The following is a 21,356-nucleotide window of genomic DNA, read 5'->3' as shown; positions in this document are numbered from 1 at the left end:
TTTGAGAACCTTGGCCTTTGGCTGGTGGAGCCGGAGGATCCGAGTTCTGTCCTTATTAAGTACTAATTGGCCAGTATGTGCACCACAGTGAGAGCTCATAGTCATGGATTTGTTACAATAGTAAAGAGTTCTATTAATAGTTTTTTTAATAAACTGAGAATGGGAATTCAGAAAATTACTGGCAGAGGGGAAGCCGGCGGCTGCTTTTTCCAATGTTTGCCCCAGCGCAAAAAGTTAGAATCGCAAGGTTGTTTCAATCAAATGGTTCAACTCTCTTTGGTCAAAAAGAAAAAAAAAAAAGAAAAAGAAAATAACTCTGTCCCACAATCCATAACTGGGTCATTCTGCTCTGACTGAATGGTTCCTTTGTGTAACCAAGGCCAAGTTACTTTTGTAACATGATGATTTAGTCTGGTCATAGATCTTTTCACCCTGAAAGAAGGATTTTGGATCAAAAGCTCCCCCAGTCCTCGTCCATGGAGTTTTGCAGAGAATTTGCAACTCTTCTGCTAAAACCTGACAGCTCAGTGTCACAAAGATTGCGTAGCTTCTCCACAAAGCTGCATTTGTCATCACCCACTGCCCCCCATTTCCATTTCAATTAAAGCTGTTGCTTAGCACTATGTGCCTGTTTAATGAGAAACCTGCACAAGTCATCTCAGGCATTTGCTTTGCTCTCATTTCAGAATGAAAGCCCTCAGAGCATGGTGGGAGTCAGGCATTACAGCTGGGGGGAAGCTGAGCAAATATTTCCTTAAGGGCCCGACTCAGGAAAAGTCATGCCCAGCTTTCACCAACTAGCAGACTGTTCATGACTACAGAAACACACGTTCCAGGGCCTTTGGAGTGCAGACCGGATGGGTAATTTTCTTGGACTGTGTGCCAAGAATGCCAAACAATCGCCCATGAGAGAGGGTTGGACATTTCGGAGGATTGGTAACAGGATCTTGCATCTGTCAGTTCTTGGTCACTAGTTCAAATCCATACCAGTAATTTACCAACTGGCCACTCAATCTGCCTAGGGTAAATAGAGGGCTGCTGGTGTACAGGCATTTATGGGGCCAAATTCATCTGTGATTTAAGTGAGTGAAACGCCATTGTGGACAATGGGATTGTGCTTGTTTAAAGCAGGGATGAATTTTGTCTACGGGCCACAGCTGGCTTTCAAACAATCATACCAAGGACTCCGTGTGAAAATAAAGTTATGTCATAACTTCGTTTCCATATTGCTACCATAAACCTGCTGAACATACAGGTTGTAAATCCTGTTGGAGAGGTACAGTATTCTGAGCACAGGAGTGGAAGCAAGCAACTCTGGAGGGCTAATTCCGGTCTGCCAGAGTGTCTTGGAGAAGCCTCTCTGCTTAGTTTCTCAGCTGTGAAACAGGGAAGAGTTCTACTGAGTTGCACAATTGGGTGTCATCCATCCAGTCCCAACTTCTGGCAGTCAGAGGTTTAGGGACACTCAGAGCATATGGCTGTATCCCTGACCATCTTGGCTAATAGCTATTGATTTCTAGCCACTTAATCTCTAGACCACACTGGCCCATAATATATGATCTAAACACAACTGAATTTAACGGGAATCTTTCCATCGACTTTAAGTCCTAATCCAAAGCTCACTGATTTGTCTATAAAGTGCTTTGAAGATGAATAGCACTGGGTAGATGCTATGTAACAGGCGTTCTATGGTTTGCACTATTATCAACATTCATTTTAAATGCTCTCTTCACTACACACACAAGACTGTACCTCATTCTGTACATGCACACACCTGTCTGGGTTCCTGAGTGCTGCTAATTATGTGTAATTCTACAGATAAAAGGGACCACAGATTGTCAAAATATTTCCAGATATTCATTAGGTGGATGCAAACATAACCAGCAGAGTGAAGCCCCTGGAACGTTTCCATTTAACTCACCTTTGCAGATACAGTACATCGGTTGTTTTGGCAACTGACTGCAATCTATCCATTTATAAAACCTTCCCTGTTCCCCTCAGCCCCAGCATTGCAAGCTGAACGGACATGCTCATCTACCAGAGCTTCAGGGTTGGAGCTAACCAGCCAAACAGCTAGTGCTACTTCCTGAAACACCTGGTGAGGACAGAAGAGGGCGGTGGGGAAATATATAGGGTTTGTTTGCATGTTTCCATAAGAGCTTAAGTTCGAGAGCTGACTTCCTGCTATAGAAAGGCAGGTGCTGCTTGGAGAGAGATGCAGACTTCAGCACTTAGCAACCCAGGAAAAGGGTGTCATGATGTCAGACACTAATAGTGGAAAGGTTCAAGAGTGTCTGTTGGCTCCAGTCCCTAATTAAAACGCTGTGCTATAGCCAGACATTCAGCTGGATATCAAAGTAGCCATTTTATTTGTATTACCTGCAAAAATATTTATACTTCTGTAGCAGCTGCGGTCTGGGGATCTCAAAGCACAATGGATTAATCTTTCCAGCTCCACTGGGTGCTTGTTAATAACCTCATCTAACATGTGGGGAAACCCGAAGCTGAGAATTAGTGACCTCAGTTGTGCGGCTGGTCACTGGCAGGGTTGGGAAGAACATGAGAAGTGCTGACTTCCGGATTTGCTACTCTGGAGCTTCCCCCTGCTCCCACTAATGTCAATGGGGCAAGATCAAGCACTTAAGAATGGCCATACTGCATCAGACCAATGGTCCACCTGGCCCAGTATCCTGTCTCTGATAGTAACTGGCGCCAGATGCTTCAGAAGGAGTGAACAGAACAGGGTTATTTACCGAGTGAGCTACCCCCTGTCATCCAATCCCTGCTTCTGGCAGTCAGGACACCCAGAGCATGGGGCAGCGTCCCTGACCATCTTGGCTAACAGCCATTGATTTCTAGCCACTTAATCTCTAGACCACACTGGCCTGTAATACGTGATGAAAGAAAAACCACTGAAAGCATTAGACCCAGCTAAACAGTAGTCTGTGTGACTGTGTTAATAAAGAAAACTGGATCAATGGCCATGTCACAGCTGGTAGGAAGGCAAACATTCTCCATAACTTTCAATCAGATTTAGGCTCCTAAGTGTCTAAATCGCTTCTGAGAATGGGATTTGGCTTCTTTACCTGGGTACTTTCCACATTATAATCAGAGCTGTTGAAGCAGTGCAGTCTAGGAAGCAACACTTTTAATGTGATTGAACTGAAATCATTTATAGCTGCACCCCTGCGAGAGCAAAGGGGGCTCCAGGAAGCTAAAGATGGGGGGGGTGTCTCCCTCATCCCATTGATCAGTAAGCAGGGAGCATTAGTCACAATGCATACAGGCTAAGATTTGCAAAGGAGCCTAGGAGAGTTATGCACTCAAATCAATTAGGGGTTGGTGTTTTTCACTTCCATAGGCCCACTGAAAGCCCCAGCTCCACACGTTCAGTCAATCCTGGCTGTTGGGCGGCCAATGAGAAATGAGTTCAGCAAGTCTCAGTCCAATTCCCTATAGAAAGGTGCCCACGTCACAAATTCACCACCACGCTTGACCCTCCACCAGAGACACCAAGGACTCAACTGGCCGTAGAAACCAAACTACCCTCTCCCCTCTAGGTCAGGGCTGGGGCTCGAAGTGTTTGGTGGATAACCAGGCTTTTGTCTCCGTCAACCCACTACCTTTCAGAAGCAGCCGCATTCACTGGCACACAGCGCTGACGTTCAGCATTATTGGCTAAAGGAGCTCTCCCCTGGGTTACAGGTTTTACCCTCTTTGAGGGAATCGATCAGGTGTTCGTGGCAAGATCCAACAACGCAGAGGGGGGAAAAGAGGTTTCTAAAAAACATCACAAAATCCATTTTTCTTCCCCCATAAACTGACAGGCCATCCAACAGCCTGTTCAATCCTGCACCCCCCCTCCCCCCCGGACAATTTACAACAACAAAACCTGCCATAACAGCTGGGCCCGCTGCCCAAGTTTTAAAGCAAAATAAAAACACAATGTGTTTCAGTGAAATAATGCGCCCGAATTTACCTTGGGAGGATCTCCGGAGAGAAGAGGAAAAAATAAAAATAAAAAAAAAAATCAAGGCTCAGATTAGCCTGCAGGAGCGATTGCATAAGTGTGGCTTCAGGCAAACAATACAACTATGTATTAAGTGTTTGCCCTGATGTCAGACCAGCGCCTTTACATGAGCATTTGTGTCTCTCAGGCTCTGGCATGAAGCCCTCCAGGTTTAGCCTTGTTAAACACACATTAAGGAGCTCTTCATTTCCTTGCTGAGGCGGAGTGATAATCGCATTAAACTACAGGTGGTTTCTGCATCCAGCAACAGCAGCGGCTTTAAAAAAAAACAAAACAAACAAAAAGCCAAAACCCACCTGTACAGCCTGAGGACAAGAGCCAGCAAAGCACTGAAAGCCCTCAGCTCCTATTTGATCAATCGCCCTGCAGCCTCTGACCCAAGTTCTGCTGTACGAGCCCACAGCCAGGGCCTGACTATCCCCTTTCTTGTTTAAATCGTTATTATGGACGGGATTTTCAAAAGGAGCCCAGCACCCAAATTTCATGGAGAGTTGGGCCCCCAATTCCCTTAGGTTCTCTTGAAAATCCCAGTCCTCAGTAGTAATATTTGAACATTTGAAGTACCTGAGGGCGCACCTTTGAAATCCATCTGGTGCTTTTCTAATGCCCGCCTCACCGTAATTGCTAGACACAACAGCAGTGGTTCTCAAACTTGTTTTTTTCAATGGACCACTTGAAAATTGCTGAGGGTCTCAGCGGACCACTTAATGATCTTTCCAAATGTTGTTTGTACCGTTAGCCAACTACTGTAAAGGGCTTTGGATAAAACCCGTAATAATAAACAATGTTTTTTTGTTCTACAGATAAAAGCACACAACTCCTATTTTAATATCAGTAGTCTAATCTTTCTAATGTGATGGATGTGCCCTCTCTCCCCCGCTGCGGCAGCCCCCGAGCTGGGGCTGGGAAGGAGGGGGTCTCTCCCCCACCACAGCAGCCACAGAGCTGGGGCTGGGATAGAGGGCCATCTCTCCCCAGCAGCCGCAGCCCTGGAGCTGGGGAAAGTCACCTCTTTCTCTGGCTACCGCAGCCCTGCACATCCCAAATTCCCCCCACCCCCTCCTCTCACCCCACTGCATCTTCTCCAGGGTCCAGGCCCCTAATTAGTGGAGCCATGCCTGCGTGGCTCCATTAATTAGGTGGGTGGCCCTTCATTTTCTCATGTGCGGCCACCCAGGCGCGCACCTTAGAGGGAAACTATCCGCGGACCACCTGGGTGGAGCTCGCAGACCACAGTTTGAGAACCACTGCACCACAGATATCGTTGAGAGAGACATCTGTTCCATCTGATCACGCACCAAGCTCTTGCTCCTCCTCATGTAGAGCTACTTTCTAGGGAGATCAAATCAGGCAGGTTGCCCTCTAGAGGGTTACCTAAGAGAAAAGGAGTGATGGTAAAAGACAAAGGAATAGGGGTGGGAGCAGGGGTGTTTTGACACAGAGACTGAAGTGCTGCCGAGGAAGCCACTCTAGTCTCCCACTCACATCAGATCCACAGCATAAAGGGCCTGATCCAAAGAAATCAGCTGCATTCTGGGATGGGCAGTTCCCAGGAGGATGTATGGAAGGTGGAGGTTGTCACGGGAAAGGCCCAGTTTGGGCATCATGCCCCCAGTCTGCAGAGGTGCTCAGTGCCCTCAACTCTCCTTGGAATCTACGGGAACCTCACTTTGTTTTAAAAAAAAAAAAAAAACACCATCAGGCCACAGGTTGTCTAAAGCTGGGCTCCCAAAACGAGGACGCATCCAAAAGAAGAGGCCACTTCTGAAAACTTGGGCTCAGTTGACTTGCCCAAGGCCATTGACGGAGTCAATGTCACAACCAGGATTGGAACGCAGGATTCCCAGTTCCCTGCATCTGTCTAAAGCACTGAACCACACACTCTGCCCCTTCCTCCCTGTGTGAATACATGCTCTTTGTTCTTAACCTATACGACAGTAGCACCTGGAAGGCCCAGCTGAGATCAGGGCCCCATTGTGCCAGGCCCTGTACGTACACACAGTAAGAGACAGTCCCTGCCTTGAGTTAACAAGCTAAATAGACAAGACAGAAAGCGTGGGAGAATGGAAGCATCATCCCCATTTGACAGGTGGGAACCGAGGCAGAGCTGCCTGGCTGCACCTCCGCCAGCAACAGCGAGGACGGGGAGCCGCTTGCGGAGACGGGGAGCCGCCCGGGGTGCTAGAAATAGGTGAAGAAGAAAGAGGTTCTTTCTAGCTGTTGGCACTGCAGGTCCCTGTAAAGAAATGGGTCCCTACACAATTATCCACTGTCCCATGTTGGTAGGCTAGGTAGAACAGGGCCATCTCAGCGGGCGCACCAGGAAGCACTGAACCTGATGGGAGCCTAATTCCAGACACACAGGGTTAGAACCCCCATGGTCCCATCCCTTCAGCCACGCTCCTCACCTCCTGCATCTGACCTGTGGGCAGGCCAAGACCCTGCCTCCTCCTCAGCCCCTTTTGTGCCCAAAGAGGCCCAGCAAGGCCCCACTGTCAGCAAAGCATGGAGTGTGTGAAAGTGGAGCAGGAACTGCATCATGGAGATGGTTTTGGTGAAGATGCTTGGTGGTCCCTGAGAGACCAGGTTTCTATTCTTGGCTCTGCCTCTGCCACTGATTTCCTGTGTGACCTTGGGCGAGGCCTCCATTCCTCAGCCATCACACAGGGATGATGATAAGCCATTTGCAGTAATGGGGGCCATAAAGAAATATCTGGAAAGAGAATGAAAGTCTGATGCTAAAAAGAGATTCAAAGGGTGGGGAAGGAGAATTTCTGGTACCCTTCCCCCACACACAACTGATCATCCATGCAGGGCCCAGGTGCAATCTGGCCCGTAGTTTTTATTAGTGAACTGCTACTGGTGTATAGATCACAGAACTTTGATTTTCTGTAGACCCTGTAAAAAGTAGTTATTTTAAAAAAGAAGTCGTAATTCAAAAGCATTTCCTCCATATTTAATAAGTGTATAAACTGTTTCTACTAATTGCAAGGCCAATAAAATGCAGCAGGGGTACCTTTTACTTCCTATGATGCTTTGATGCCAACCAAACCCATGCACAGATATAGCAGGTTTTAATCTATGGCTCTACCTACCTACATATCCACCCAACAATTTACAACACACGGGATATGTTTCTGAGTGCCATCAACTTCAGCTGAAGTTAGTTAGCCCAGTCCTGGAAGGTCCTAAGTATCTTGAACTCGCACTGCAGTCAATGGCTGTTGAGGGCCCTCAGAAGCTCAGAGCAGCTGCTCAGCACCTTGCAGGATCAGGGCTTCATTCTCTTTCCAAACATCTCCCTCGGTACTTGTACGGAACTCAGTAACATAGTATCTGAGTTAATCATAAACAACGAATTTAGCCTCATGCAACCTTTGGGAGGTCTCCCTATACTAGCTGCGGCAGCGAGGTACATTAAAAAACACTGAAGTGAGTTGAATTTATTATTATCATTAGCTAGCTAACTAGGTGACTGGAAAATGATGTGCGCTATTTTATGGCTTGAATGACTGAATTACATAACCCCCCCCGCCAATGCCCGTCACTAAGTCCGGTAATTTTGTCAAGTGTCCATCGCGCAACATGGTGGTGCTGACCCCTGGCTGAAAACTGAACCCAGATCTCCTGAGTTCGAGATCACCCTACAAAGTTCACACCACTCAAATAAATATTCCTCCTGGGCCAAAGGGAGACTTCCACTGCCGAGATCAACTTTTCAAAGTGTCCGTTGAGGCTGAGCTCAAATGCTTCGTGCTCAAAGATGATTGGGGAGGGGACCCTAAACCTAAACTCCCAGTGAAAGTTAAAGCCAAGGCAGCATCCAAAGAAGAAAATCTACGCAGCTCAACAGCTCAATGTATGTTTGGCAACCGTATGGCGATACAGTAAGACTGGGCAGTAAACACTGACCAGAAACGGTGTGCTCGAAGGATGGCATTGCCAGAAGGTTGAGTTACTTCATTGTTTCAGCCTAAAAATGATTCCTTTTTAAAAAAATACCTAGATCCCTGAATCTACCCCAAACTGCTTTTTAAACAAAACTGCCCATTTATGTGCAATGCCTGAATGATGGATCAGACATCAGCAGAGACCTGGGAACAATTATACAGTGTATTCCTGAAAGGAATGTTAGAGGGTTTCCTTTATTGTCAACACTTTTTAATTAAAAGGCCCCTTTACAACAGTGCCTTGCTTGTCCAGCCGCACTGCACATTTTTAAGTTATGACTGGACACATGAGAAGCATTATACCAAGCACCCATCGACGGCAATTCAGACTTGGCAAATGAGACTTAGGTAGTTTCTAATGTAAAAAGCCTTATCCAAATCATAGGGGGAAATGCAACAGAGAATTTAGCCTTTTTATAGCAAAAGGGTTCCTTGCTCTCCCCAGAACACGGAGGGAACATCTACAGTAGGGTTATCCTGGAGAATCCAGCTAGTCTTTAATTAAAGGTGATGCCATGTGACGAAACCTCCAAGAATACATCCAATCAAAACTGGAGACCCTAATCTGCACAGAGCAGGTGGTGTAATTTCCCACGGTACCTCGCTAGCATGCTAAAAATGAAATGTAGCCGTGGCAGCCTCAGAGGAAGGAGGGGCTAGCCACCCAAGTACAAACCTAGTGTCTCGGACAGGATGGTACCTGGGGTGGCTAGCTCCTCCCACCCCTTACGCTGCCGTGGCTACATTTATTTTTTGCATATGAGCTCAATCAGAGGAAGCCCTGCGACGTCTCCTTGAGCTGGAGTTGACACTTTCCAGCTCCAGCGTAGGTATCCCCAAAGGAAGGAGTTCAAGTTCTAAGGGAAACGATGTACAGATTGCACACGCAACCACTCCCAGCACATCAGCAATTTTATACGAATAGTAACTTCATCAGAGGTTCTCAAATGCTTTAATTAAGCCCCACTGAGATGTAGACAACTATCCCCCGATTTCACACGGTGGAGAGGGTGGAGAGCCTAAGTCACTTGCTGATGGCTATTCAACAAGGTGGTGGCCGAGAACCCAGATGTCCTGACTCCAGGTCTTCCTCTACCCACCAGATCATGCTCCCACACCGGGATCCTCGATGTGCGAAGCAGGCCTCCTCCGTGGTGAGGACGTCAGTGCCATTGACTTCAGGCTTCGGCCTCTAAAGAGGAGAGAATACAGACGTATGGCTTGAAGTTTCTTCCTTGTGCCAAATGAAAGAGGCAAGGGATTTCTCGCTGAGCCTGTGAATTCACTTTTCACGGACAATGTTCTTGCTCCGAGACAGATTATTGTGAGCCTGTCGGTCATAGTAACAAGTCCCCACAGAAAAACCAGCCCTGTGTGTTTCCATCAGAGCTAGGACCAGGCGCGATGTGTGGATTTGGATCTAAAGCTAAGCAGCCCCAGAGCTTCGATCCAGTCTGTTGGCCCCAGCTCAAAAGCCCCTGCATGAGAAACGCTTTTTGTCTGTTTTCATTCCTGCCGTGCTGGAGGAAGGGTGTGTGTCCACGGCGGCGTCAGGAGACGTGTTAGAGACGCTTACAGAAGGCCGGGAGGTGATTTTTCTTGGTAACCTAGATAAATATTTTTTCTAAACTTTATTCAGGGCACCGGATTTTCTGGCTGCGCAAACATAAGAATCTCTTTGACTTCCTTCATATTGCTCCTGGAGCTCAGAGGAGCTCCTTCAATAGTTAATTCAGCAACCAGAAGTTTGATTTAATTCCCATCATCTTTACGAGTGAGCAGATCTATGAAATGCAGGGGGCCTAGTCAGCAAAGATCAGAATGGGATGTGGCAGCGGGGGCTCTGTCGTTAATAAAAACAAGCCAAAGTTTTAGTTCCACTACCTGTTACCACAAATCTTGTGAATCAAGGCTCCAATCCTGCAAAAACTTAGGCACATGCTTCACTTTAAGCTTGGGAGCTGTCCCATTGACTTCAGTGGAATCATTCAATCACCTGGGCCTGATCCAAAGCCCATGGAAGGCAATGGAGAGACTCCAAATGTGTTAAAAGAAAAGGAGGACTTGTGACACCTTAGAGACTAACAAATTTATTTGAGCATAAGCTTTCGTGAGCTACAGCTCACTCTAGCAAGCGTTCTTACAACTACAATACCCACCTGCTGAAGTGAAGAAACAGATTGACAGAGACAAAAGAGTACCCAGAAGTTACCTACGACAAGACAGGCCCAACAAAGAAATAACAGAACGCCACTAGCCATCACCTTCAGCCCCCAACTAAAACCTCTCCAATGCATCATCAAGGATCTACAACCTATCCTGAAGGACAACCCATCGCTCTCACAGATCTTGGGAGACAGGCCAGTCCTTGCTTACAGACAGCCCCCCAACCTGAAGCAAATACTCACCAGCAACCACACAACAGAACCACTAACCCAGGAACCTATCCTTACAACAAAGCCCGTTGCCAACTGTGTCCACATATCTATTCAGGGGACACCATCACAGGGCCTAATCACATCAGCCACATTATCAGAGGCTCGTTCACCTGCACATCTACCAATGTGATATATGCCATCATGTGCCAGCAATGCCCCTCTGCCATGTACATTGGCCAAACTGGACAGTCTCTACGTAAAAGAATAAATGGACACAAATCAGACGTCAAGAATTATAAGATTCAAAAACCAGTTGGAGAACACTTCAGTCTCTCTGGTCACTCGATTACAGACCTAAAAGTTGCAATTCTTCAACAAAAAAACTTCAAAAACAGACTCCAACAAGAGACTGCTGAATTGGAATTAATTTGCAAACTGGATACAATTAACTTAGGCTTGAATAAAGATTGGGAGTGGATGGGTCATTACACAAAGTAAAACTATTTCCCTATGTTTATTCCCCCCCCACACACACACACACAGTTCCTCAGACGTTCTTGTCAACTGCTGGAGATGGCCCACCTTGATCATCACTACAAAGCGTTCCCCCCCACCCCCTCACTCTCCTGCTGGTAATAGCTCATCTTACCTGATCACTCTGTTACAGTGTGTATGATAACACCCATTGTTTCATGTTCTGTGTATTTTCCACAGTATGCATCTGATGAAGTGAGCTGTAGCTCACGAAAGCTTATGCTCAAATAAATTTGTTAGTCTCTAAAGTGCCACAAGTCCTCCTTTTCTTTTTGCTGATACAGACTAACACGGCTGCTACTCTGAAACCTGTCAAATGTGTTAAGCGTTTGCAAGGTCAGAGACAAAACCAGCAACTCCAAAGGCATGGTAGGAATTCCTGGGAACTTGTGTGGACAGGCATGTGTCGTATACATAGGCCTTGTCTACACTAAAGGGAAAAGTCGATCTAAGCTACGCAATTTGAGTTAAGTGAATAGTGTAACTCAAATCGACGTAGCTTAGATCTACTTACCACGGGGTCCACACTACGCAACGTCGATGGGAGACGCTCTACAGTCGACTCCCCTTACTCTTCTAGATCTGGTGGTGTACAGAAGTCGACAGGAGAGCGATCTGCTGTTGATTTAGCAGGTCTTCACTAGACTGCCAATGTATCGATCGCCGCACATCGATCCCCCGGTAAGTGTAGACAAGCCCATAGTGTGGGTGCGACCATAACCCAAATAATCATCTCATAGTAGCCTGTTTCATTCAGTCACACCTCCATGACCAGTATCTAGTCTCTAAGTTATATTTGTGTTATAACAACTTACATTAAAGAACTTACAATCTTAACTATATAGGCTTTCATTTCAACTGCCACCTCTTAGATAGTGACAGGTTCTATGCACTAGTTTCTAGCTTTACAAACTATCTGTACACGTTATCCAAAGAATCATGTTGTCCAAAACTGAAATGCAGCCAATTTTGGGAACACAGCACCTATCTAACAGTGCACAATGACCCTACATAAAAGTACTTTAGGACAGGAAGTGAAGGAGGATGCCACACCTACTTGAAACGGGGGCGGGGGAGGGAGAAAAAATCTGGAATGGTACAATGCAATCATCCACACTGGAATTTGGCTAGGTCTTTGGGCTAATACTACCACAGTCCCCTTTGCAAAAGGATTGTACTAAAGGATCTTTAATGACAGGTGGCGTGTGTAACAGACAGGGCAATTTCCTGCAATATCCTTGACAGAACTTACTGTATTAAGTGTATGTGTTATTGTGGGCTGAGAATGTACGTAACCTCTCTAGGGGGGAGATGTGGCAGATATAAAACCTAGGAGTTCAAAAGATTATATTGAAAACGTGCTAGTCAATTATGGACTCTAGGGATAATAAGTGGATTTCCCGGGGTATCCGTAGGGAGGAGTTAATGCAAATTCCCCAACTCTGGATATGCAAAAACCCAGCCTTTTGAAGCTATGCCCTTAGGAGAGGCTCACTATCTGCTGATTACCTGTTTTAGAAAGCCAAGATTAAAGGCCTGAACTGTATAAAGTAACAGCCAATCTGCCCGGCCTTTGTTCTGGTTCTGGATCTAAGATAGATGAACTTGTAGCCCCAGGGAAAAGCCAGTTGTGGGTTTTGAAGGACTAAAACCTACCAGAGCCCTAGGCTGGAGTTTGGGGTGGACACTGAGCAGGTTTGTAGGAACTTTTATTGTTTGAATACATGTTCTCTGTATTGAAACCTTAAGAATAAATGTGCTTGCTTAGAAGCAGCTGGATCGTAACTTGCAGTTGCTGGCAACATACTGGGCATAGCCTTCAGAGAGAAAGCAAAACAGACCCTGGCCTTTTAGGCAGTCTGGCTTGCTGGGGATATCACAGTGTAAAGCAGGGAGCTGGGCAGCCTTAAAACCCCTGGTCGGAGGGGAATGAGACAGGGCTCTCTGCCCAAGAGAGGTGACAGCTGGGATCCAGAAATCTAAAATGGGGGCCTTTGGTGGATCCCGGAGGGGGAATACCGGTGCAGTTGCCCTGACACTGTGGCTGCAAGGGCCTAATTTTATGTCCCATGCAAAAGATGGCACCTTCAACAGCATACAGCACCTTGCACACTGGTCTCTGATCCATGACTGGGGCCTTTCTGAGCGACTCGAGTTATTAAATCCCCTCCTCTGCAGTAGCTCCAGCATGGTACCGGGTGGATCCTGCCCCCTTGCACTCACTGAGGGTGAGCCAGGGTCTGCTGAACGTTGCTGGAGGCTGCTCGTTCCAACGTGAAGCTTAGAGCAGCTTGGGTTTCGACTCCAGCACGACACGCATGCGGAGCTGGGATTCCATGCCTGGAGTTGAATAGCAGGCCGCATGCGGTACTGATTTTGCAGGATTGATTGATGTAAGCGCTGTACCTACATGGGGCGCGCCATTTGCTGAGAGGTGGCGACAGAGTTCACGGCTTCCGAAAGCTTTGCCCACCCAGTTTAACTGGCACAAGCATCTCTGCTTTACTCTGATCACTGCAGTGTGTGTCATCCTCCCCATTTCACAGATGGAGAAACAGAGGCCCAGAGAGGTGAAGGGACGTGCCCAAGGCAGAAAGTTGCTAGCAAAGCTGGGAACAGAGGCCACATCTCCTGACTCGCAGTCCTGCAGTTCATTCACCAGACCATCCTTCCTCCTCCATAAGTGGAGCGAGTGGGGGGCAAGCCTGGGGCAAAACTGAAGGGGAGTCGGAGGCCTCTTTTGACTACCTGATGCGCTGAGAGAGAGAGAGAACAGCAAGCTGCCTAGACCCAGGTCCGTTCTGCCCTCAGACACATCCCATGGGGTGCTGTGGCTCTGCCCGCGTGTTCTTGAGGGCCTGTTTTTGAAAGGGCATTTCTGGCTCCGTGCTATTGATAGAACAGCTCTTCTCTCCTGCTGTAAACAGAGACAGAATCCTCTCGGACCAGGCGCACGGGGCTCAGTTTGAGAGAGGCAGGACCATTGTCCCCACCTGCAATAATCTCAGATGAAGGGAAGAGGGCTTGGCACTTAAAACAGCACAAACAAGTCAGAACAAAAACACCTTACGCACTAGTCAGGGATCGCTAGTCGCTCCCAGACATGACGAGGAAATAGTTGGGGGCAGAATCAGAACCGGGGTGGTTTTAACTGAAGAGATGAGAATGGATCGTAAGAATCCCTGAGCAATTTACATGCAGCAGCTCAAACTAGAAACATTAAACTCACGACTAGAGCCCGGGCTCCAGTCCAAACCTGGACGTCTACACTGCAATTGTATAGTCCCGCAGCTCGAGCCCCAGTCAGCGGACACTGGCCGGCTGTGGGTGTTTTACTGCAGCACAGACATATCCTAACGCCATGCCCCGGGGCCAGCCCAGGTCTTCAGGAAGGGCAGACTATTCCAGAGTTCCATCCCCGTTAGATGAGATCCTTGGCTGGGGAGGCAGATTTCAGTGCATTTTTTAGCAGGTCGGGGATGTGACTGCGGTTGCTGTTTGCTAAGCAGGTCTAGTCAGACCGGTAGGAGGTCTCAGCCAGAAGTAACATCCCTGGCATGGCCCGACAGAGAAAGCTCTAGATCTGTATGAGACCCGAACCTGCCGACAGTGCGGGGGCGGGGGGCAGAGTCAGGGCAGCAGCTTCAGTAGATGTTGCTGAGCATGCTCAGTACAAGCCAAGCAGCAACTTTGGGGGGCACATGACCCCACGTGTGCCCCCCCCCCAATGTGGTTCGCCTCTGGACTAGAGACACAATTGATATAAAGCTATCTCCCCACTCCAGCAATCAGGCAGGACTTCCACACAGCAAAGTGCCAACACAAGGGCTGTGGCACTTTACACTGGCATGGCAAAATTCATAAGAACGGCCCTGTGGGTCAGACCAAAGGTGCATCCAGCCCAGTCTCCTGTCTTCTGATAGTGGCCAAAGCCAGGTGCCCCAGAGGGAATGAACAGAACAGGGAATCATCAAGCGATCCATCCCCTGTTGCCCACTCCCAGCTTCTGGCAAACAGAGGCTCGGGACACCATCACTGTCCATCGACAGGTGCCTTTACCTAGCTAGGTTATTTTTGTGGCTTCCCATCACCATAGTCTCATGGCTTTGCCCTCACAGTCCCTTCTGCGAGGCAGCAATGAGCTGTGTCTATGGGGAACTAGAGGATTGGTACATCCAGTTTTTCCCTTGCCCATCTCCTCTGACTCCAGTCTGTGTGGTCTCTCTTCATCTCTCATGTATTGCCTCTCCCACAGTGGCAGCTCACATGACTAACAATAAGCAAGGTCAAAGTTAATAAGCTGATCCAGGCCAAATCCAATGCAAACCGGACAGGGAGGAACTCACACACCCACTCTGCAGGAATTTTGACCCCAGACAGGCACATGGTTCATGAGAACACAGCACATTGGAGCTCATTCCCCAAGAGCAAGGACTGTCGGCCTGGGCATATGCCAGGGCTTTGCACACTGTTCGCTGTCTCTGGGATTTGCTCAGTTGTACAAAGTGAAATGAAGCAGTTTCTGGCTTGAGGCTGTTTCTCCCTGTGACCACTCATGTCCAGCTGCCCTCTCTCAGTGCACCATCTGCAGGTTCCTTTAGCACCCTAGCATGGTGGGCATCCCCTCCCATGGTTGCTTATGGCATCAGAGAGCCAGGTGCTAGTAAACAGCACTTTCGCTTCCCGCAGACAGATGGGAGCAGTTTGGTACAAACCAAAACACTCTCTGTTGTTGGAGGAACCCGTACAAATTTCCAGGCCTTTGGAGCGGACCCCGGAGCTGGAGTGCGGAGCAGCTCCAGAACAGGGGAGCTGCAGGTTTTTGCCTGGAGCTGGAGCGGAGCCGGAGCACAGCTCCAAAGCCCTGCAAATTTTTGTCTCCATATTTTCTTTTTTGGAAGTGTCACTTACGCTTTCTGATCAACATAAGATACCTACAGCAGGCACTGATGGGTGGACAATTTTAAGAGGCAAAATAGCTCTACTTTAATCTCTCAGCTGCAAAGCAAGACACATGGATTCGGATGTCCTGTTCTTTAAGAATTTCAGATTTCTGCTAGTTAGTTCCCAGTGAGAGGCCCTGGTTCTGACCTCACCTAAGGACAGTGTAACTTGATTCCCACACATCGAGTTTGAATGCGCTTCACTCAGTGTTGGCAGGATTGGAGCCTCAGGAATCAGGTCCTCCTGCAGGTCACTACAGTCCGCAGTGGAGCTATTTCTCCCTCTTCTATCTACTCTAAGCCCCTGCATAGGGCCAGATGAATGCTAGTGCCAGTGAAAGATGCCAGAGCATCCTCTGTCTGCAGAACAGGTACAGCACAGGCAAGACAAGCCACCTTCACGTGTCCTACCAACATGCCCCATTAAGGACACTTCTAAGGACGAAAGGCAATTCAGCCTCCATGGCCCACTCAGTTCTTAGTGTCTTTGTTTAGACAACTATCAAAGGGACCAATTAACACCAGGGGTGATGGTGTGTGAGAGATGCACCCTTGTCCACTGGAAACTAGCCTGAATCCCACCGGTTCAGTTTGCAGGGTCTACAGACAAGCTCCATGATTTTTTTATATGCTGGATTTTTTTTTTTTTTTTTTGCAACAGCCTCTGCAAGTCTCATGTCTCAAGTGACACTTCAAAGGCGTTGTCTACACTGGAACTTTGTAAGCGTTACAAAAAAACACCCCACCCCACCCCACCCCACCCCCGAACGACAAAAGTTTTACCAGTGAAAAGCACCAGTGTGAGCCGCCCTTTGTCGGCAGGAGCGCTCTCCTGCCAAGAAAGTTGCTGCCACTCCTTGGGGGTGGAAGCTGCTCTCCTGCCGGCAAACAGCAGCTACACTGCGCACCTTTTAGCAGCAAGGCTGAAGCGGCACAACCATGTCGCTAAAAGCTGTGTAGTGTAGACACAGCCCAAGACACGCTGCATGAAAGCGACAGCTCCAGGAGGCTTGTTCTCACTCAACTATGCAGGGGAGTGCACATGTGCTGTAACTCCTTCTAGCACTTATGGGCATTAAATACAGGTAATTTACATGCACTGATGAACAGACACACACCTCAGCCTGTAAAGCTGGGAAACCAGCCCACTTTTTCCTAAAGCGTGAACTCCCAGAAGCCTTTGCTCTCTGAGCACTTTAAACCACAGCAGCAGATCCTATAGCCCCACCTCCCTGATTGTGCATTTCACTAGGCCTTTGTGCTTAGAGGTCCCACTTTTCTGCAAAATTCACGAGCTGATATGTGCTTATCAGCCATGCAATATTTGCTCAGGCACCTTCGACTCACCCTTGCTAGTCCACTGAGTTGCTCTATTTCTCTAACAATCAGAAGCACCCGGCACTAGTCTGGGATTCAGCAGAGCAAGAATTCCTATGCACTTCACTCCACTTTTCCTTCCCTCCGCAGAGTTTTCACTGGATACTAAAAGAGAAAAGCCACTTTCTCTGTGATATAAAACTCTGGCAACTCCTTTCTCTTTCCAAAGAACTGGATGAAACTAGTCACAAGATTTCTCTAACTACCGCACATATGAACCCATGAAACCCACTAAACTATTCAGGGTACACTTTGTGTGAGCATGCACATGATACACTGCGCTTCCATCTGCCACCCTTTCTCTGAGATTCTGATAGCACTTTGCAAATGTTAATTCTTTAAGCCTCACATCCCCTGGGAATTAAATAGCACTATACCCATTTTAGAGAGGCAGGTTATATGACCAGCCCACACAGCTAGTCAATCATCCTGTTTACTACTTCTGGGCACCAGCCACTTGACCACAATTCTTCCGAATGCTCCATCTTCAGCAGAACCTCAGAGTTACGAACAGACCGGTCAACCACACACCTCATTTGGAACCGGAAGTACGCAATCAGGCAGCAGCAGAGACCAAACTAAAAACAAACACAGTACAGGACTGTGTTAAACATAAACGACTAAAAATTAAAGGGAAAGTTTAAAAAAAGATTTGACAAGGTAAGGAATTTGTCTCTGTGCTTGTTTCATTTAAATTAAGATGGCTAAAAGCAGCATTTTTCTTCTGCATAGTGAAGTTTCAAAGCTGTATTAAATCAATGTTCTGTTGTAAACTTTTGAAAGAACCGCCACAATGCTTTATTTAGAATTACAAACATTTCAGAGTTACAAAGAACCTCCATGCCTGAGGTGTTCGTAACTCTGGGGTTCTACAGTACTGGATTCATGACATTTTCTGCACAGAAAACCTGCAGTCTTTTTTTTTTTTAAGTGACTTCCCAGAGCACTAAGCGTCTCAATTACCTTGAAAATCTAGAAATCCCACGTTTCGAACCTGTCAGCAACCTCATCATGTTCCCAGCAATAATGGAATTCACATCCATCCTTTTTGTGCTGACCGGCTACAGCAACACCTAGACATTAGGCGAACAATGACATGTTCCAAGCCTTCGGTCTCACCCCACATTAAGTACTAATCTGCCAGCACAGAATCGCAGGGCTTGAACACATAACTCAGCCAACTTTAAGGAAACACCTTCCGATTTGCTCGCCCGCCGCACAATAAAGACAACAGGCTCAGTTACATCCACAGAGATGAAGGAGGAAAATTGCAAGAACAAAATCTTTCACTAACAAGTAGGCATTCCAGACTTCTCCCCAGGGATGAGGTAATTGCCCTGGATCGTTTCGAATGTTATGCCTTAATGGTGTTTAAATTAAAGAAACAAGTCGCTGCTAATGGGCTAGCTTGGCAGCAAAACAAAATGTCACATCAGTATCATATTTCCTTCCTGTTTATGGCTGTATATAACAAGCTCAGTATATAGCAATATAAACTGGTCTAAATTCTGCTCACACAGGTGTGAATCCAAAGTAACTCACATGAAATGATTGCAGCCATATAACCGGTAGCAGAATGTGACTGACAGTGTACAAAGCAAAAAGGTTAATTCTGTAACAGCCTTATAACACCTCTGTAATCTTGCAACTAACCACTGTACTAACGATGGAAAAATAAACTAGTGGAAACTTCTCGGGGGCTTCTACCCTAAAAAGATGCTTACACATCCTTCACTTTACACATGCAAGTAACCCGATTGGAATTGATGGGACTGCTCACATGTCTGTGGTAAAGCACCTATGTAAGTCTTTGCAGAATCCGGTCCTAGGCCCTCATGTAATCTAACCACATAATAATGCCACAAACAATGTCTACGGTATTCTGGATCCCTGAAGACTTTTGTTTTGCCTTATTCCTATAAGCAATCACTGCACAAAGAGCAAGTTAATCTACAGCGATTGCAGTGGGTCGATGCAACCAAACGGGGAAAGCGAGTGCAATGGCTTTTGGATTCTGGAGGCCAACAATGGTTGCACACCTCTTGTTTAAGGTTTTAAACCTGCTATCGGATGAAGCCCAAGACTGCTCTGGAAAGGACCTGATGGAGAATACCAGAGGTCTGTATGTTTGCCACACAAAAGAGCAGATTGGTTACACTGCTCATAGGAAGAAAAGGAGGACTTGTGGCACCTTAGACACTAACCAATTTATTTGAGCCTAAGCTTTCGTGAGCTACAGCTCACTTCATCGGATGCATACTGGTACATCTAGACTATTTTATTACATGTCACAATCCACTTTTAGAACCAACAAAAGCCTTTCCAACAAGTCTACGAAAGCCCACTGGCCTCCCTTCCGTGCTGTCTGTATTCGGCATCAGCCAGCTTCTGCTCTCAGCACTGACACCTGGGAGTGGGAACCTCTTGTTAAAAGGTTAAACCACCACAGGAAAGGAAGGTTGGGGCAACTTTCCCCACTTCTGCGGCACTTCACCCCCCGCATCCTGGCCAGACACAACACAGACACATCCCCCAAAGAGCACTGCAGCAGTGAGGGGCATCGGGAAGCCTCCACACAAGCAGCCCCTTCAAGGGATTTCACCCCAGCCCAGCTCCTCAGACTGTAAACGCTGGGCTACACCTAGCAAAGTGCAGCTTAATCCAGGGGGGCTGCCTCCTTCCCAAGCCAGGAGAGAGCAAAGGACTGGATTCCCCATTCCCACCACCTCCTCCTTCTCTCTCACGGGGGGGGGGGGGGGGAAGGGGGAGAGATCTCTTTTACTGACCCAACCTCTCCTGGGGCAAGAGACAAGCTTTGGGGCTCCCAGGGAGCTGAGGATCTCCAGGAAGAGCTCTGCCCGAGCTCCAAACCTACAGCAGTGGGTCCCCCTCCAATAACAGAGATTCCCCTCCCTTGTCTCCTGGGGGGCTGGAACAGTTTGTATAGTGGGGGGGGGGAGGGTGCTGAGAGCCACTGAACCAAACTGGAAACCTTGTCTATCATGGAAACCACTTCAAGCCAGGGGGTGCGGCAGCCCCCCTCCTTCCAGCACCTATGGGTGTCTCTCTGTTACGGTGGGACCAAGGGGGCTACAACAGCAGCCCCACAGCCCCGAGCTACAGGGGGAAAGTCTGGTCAGCGCCCAAAGGGCAAGCACCCCACGACTGGCCCTGGGGGACAGCAGGGGACCCCCACGTGTGTCCCCGCTTGCAATGGGCGTTGCAGGTCCCCCCACCCCCTGGCTCAGGCCCTTGTCCCGGGGCGCAGAGCGGGGAGCCCAGCAGCAAGGCCAGGCTCGGAGCCGCGGGGCGGGTCGGAGGCTCGGCTCCAGGTCCCATAAGGACGGGCGGCGAAGGGGGCGCACGGCCCCGATCCTGGCCGGCGCACGGGATCCGCCCCGGCTGGCAGCGGGACTAGGACGCACTTACCTGCCCGTGTCCGGGACTCGCCCGCAGCCCTAGCGCCCCGCTCCGCCTGCGGACACCCGGGGCAGCCCGGCGCTCCCCGCCCGCCTGTGCGAGCCGCCCCGGCTGGAGCCCCACCCTCCGCTCCAGGTGATCCGCCCGGCGGCCAGCCTCCTCCCCCGCCGGGCCGGCCCAGCCCACGGCTTCCCCCGCGGCAAGTGTGGGGAGCAGCAGCAGCCTCGGTGGGGATCCCCAGAGCCAGCCTGCGGCACAGGGGGGGAGAGAGAAATTCCTTTTACCCTCCCCCCCCATGACTTTAAAGAGGTTTGGGGGGGGGGAAGATTCCCCCAAGCACCCCGCAGCAGCAGGAAATCCCTCCTCATCCCCCCTTGGCAGGGCTGGGCAATGATTTGTTTGTAAAAGGGGGGGTAGGGAGGAATTGCCCCACCCCACCATTCTGTCCCCTCCCGCTCTGGACATGTCTCCGCTGCACACTAAGCCCCCTGATTCTGACTCCGGTTTGGCCCCCCCTTCTGTCCCCACACACAAATCAGTCAGACTTGAGTCAGCAAGCTCTCAGGAGGGTCAGAACCAGCATCCCCCTGGGACGCAAGTCCAAGCCCTGTCATTTTGCAGTGCGGACACAGCTTAAGTCCCAGACTCCAGTCAGAGGGTCTGGGTAGCACAATATGAACGTGTTAGCACCTGGGTCCAGCAACTTTAAACCTAGGTTTAGGAT

At 48.5% G+C, this 21,356-nt stretch overlaps 1 protein-coding gene across 1 annotated transcript in view; it reads right to left on the bottom strand.

The window, feature by feature from the left end:
- Nucleotides 1-20,742, bottom strand: part of NCMAP (non-compact myelin associated protein) — a 28,967-nt gene extending 8,225 nt beyond the window's left edge. The window contains exon 1 of the mRNA XM_074934303.1: nt 20,642-20,742. The gene's annotated coding sequence lies outside the window, so the exon portion shown is untranslated. The remainder of the gene's footprint in view (nt 1-20,641) is intronic.
- Nucleotides 20,743-21,356: the final 614 nt, after the last annotated feature.

This window comes from Natator depressus, chromosome 19, assembly GCF_965152275.1.
Source record: "Natator depressus isolate rNatDep1 chromosome 19, rNatDep2.hap1, whole genome shotgun sequence".
NCBI lineage: Eukaryota > Metazoa > Chordata > Testudines > Cheloniidae > Natator > Natator depressus.
Note: the sequence above shows the minus strand (reverse complement) of the source record. Positions and strands in the feature narration are given on the sequence as shown.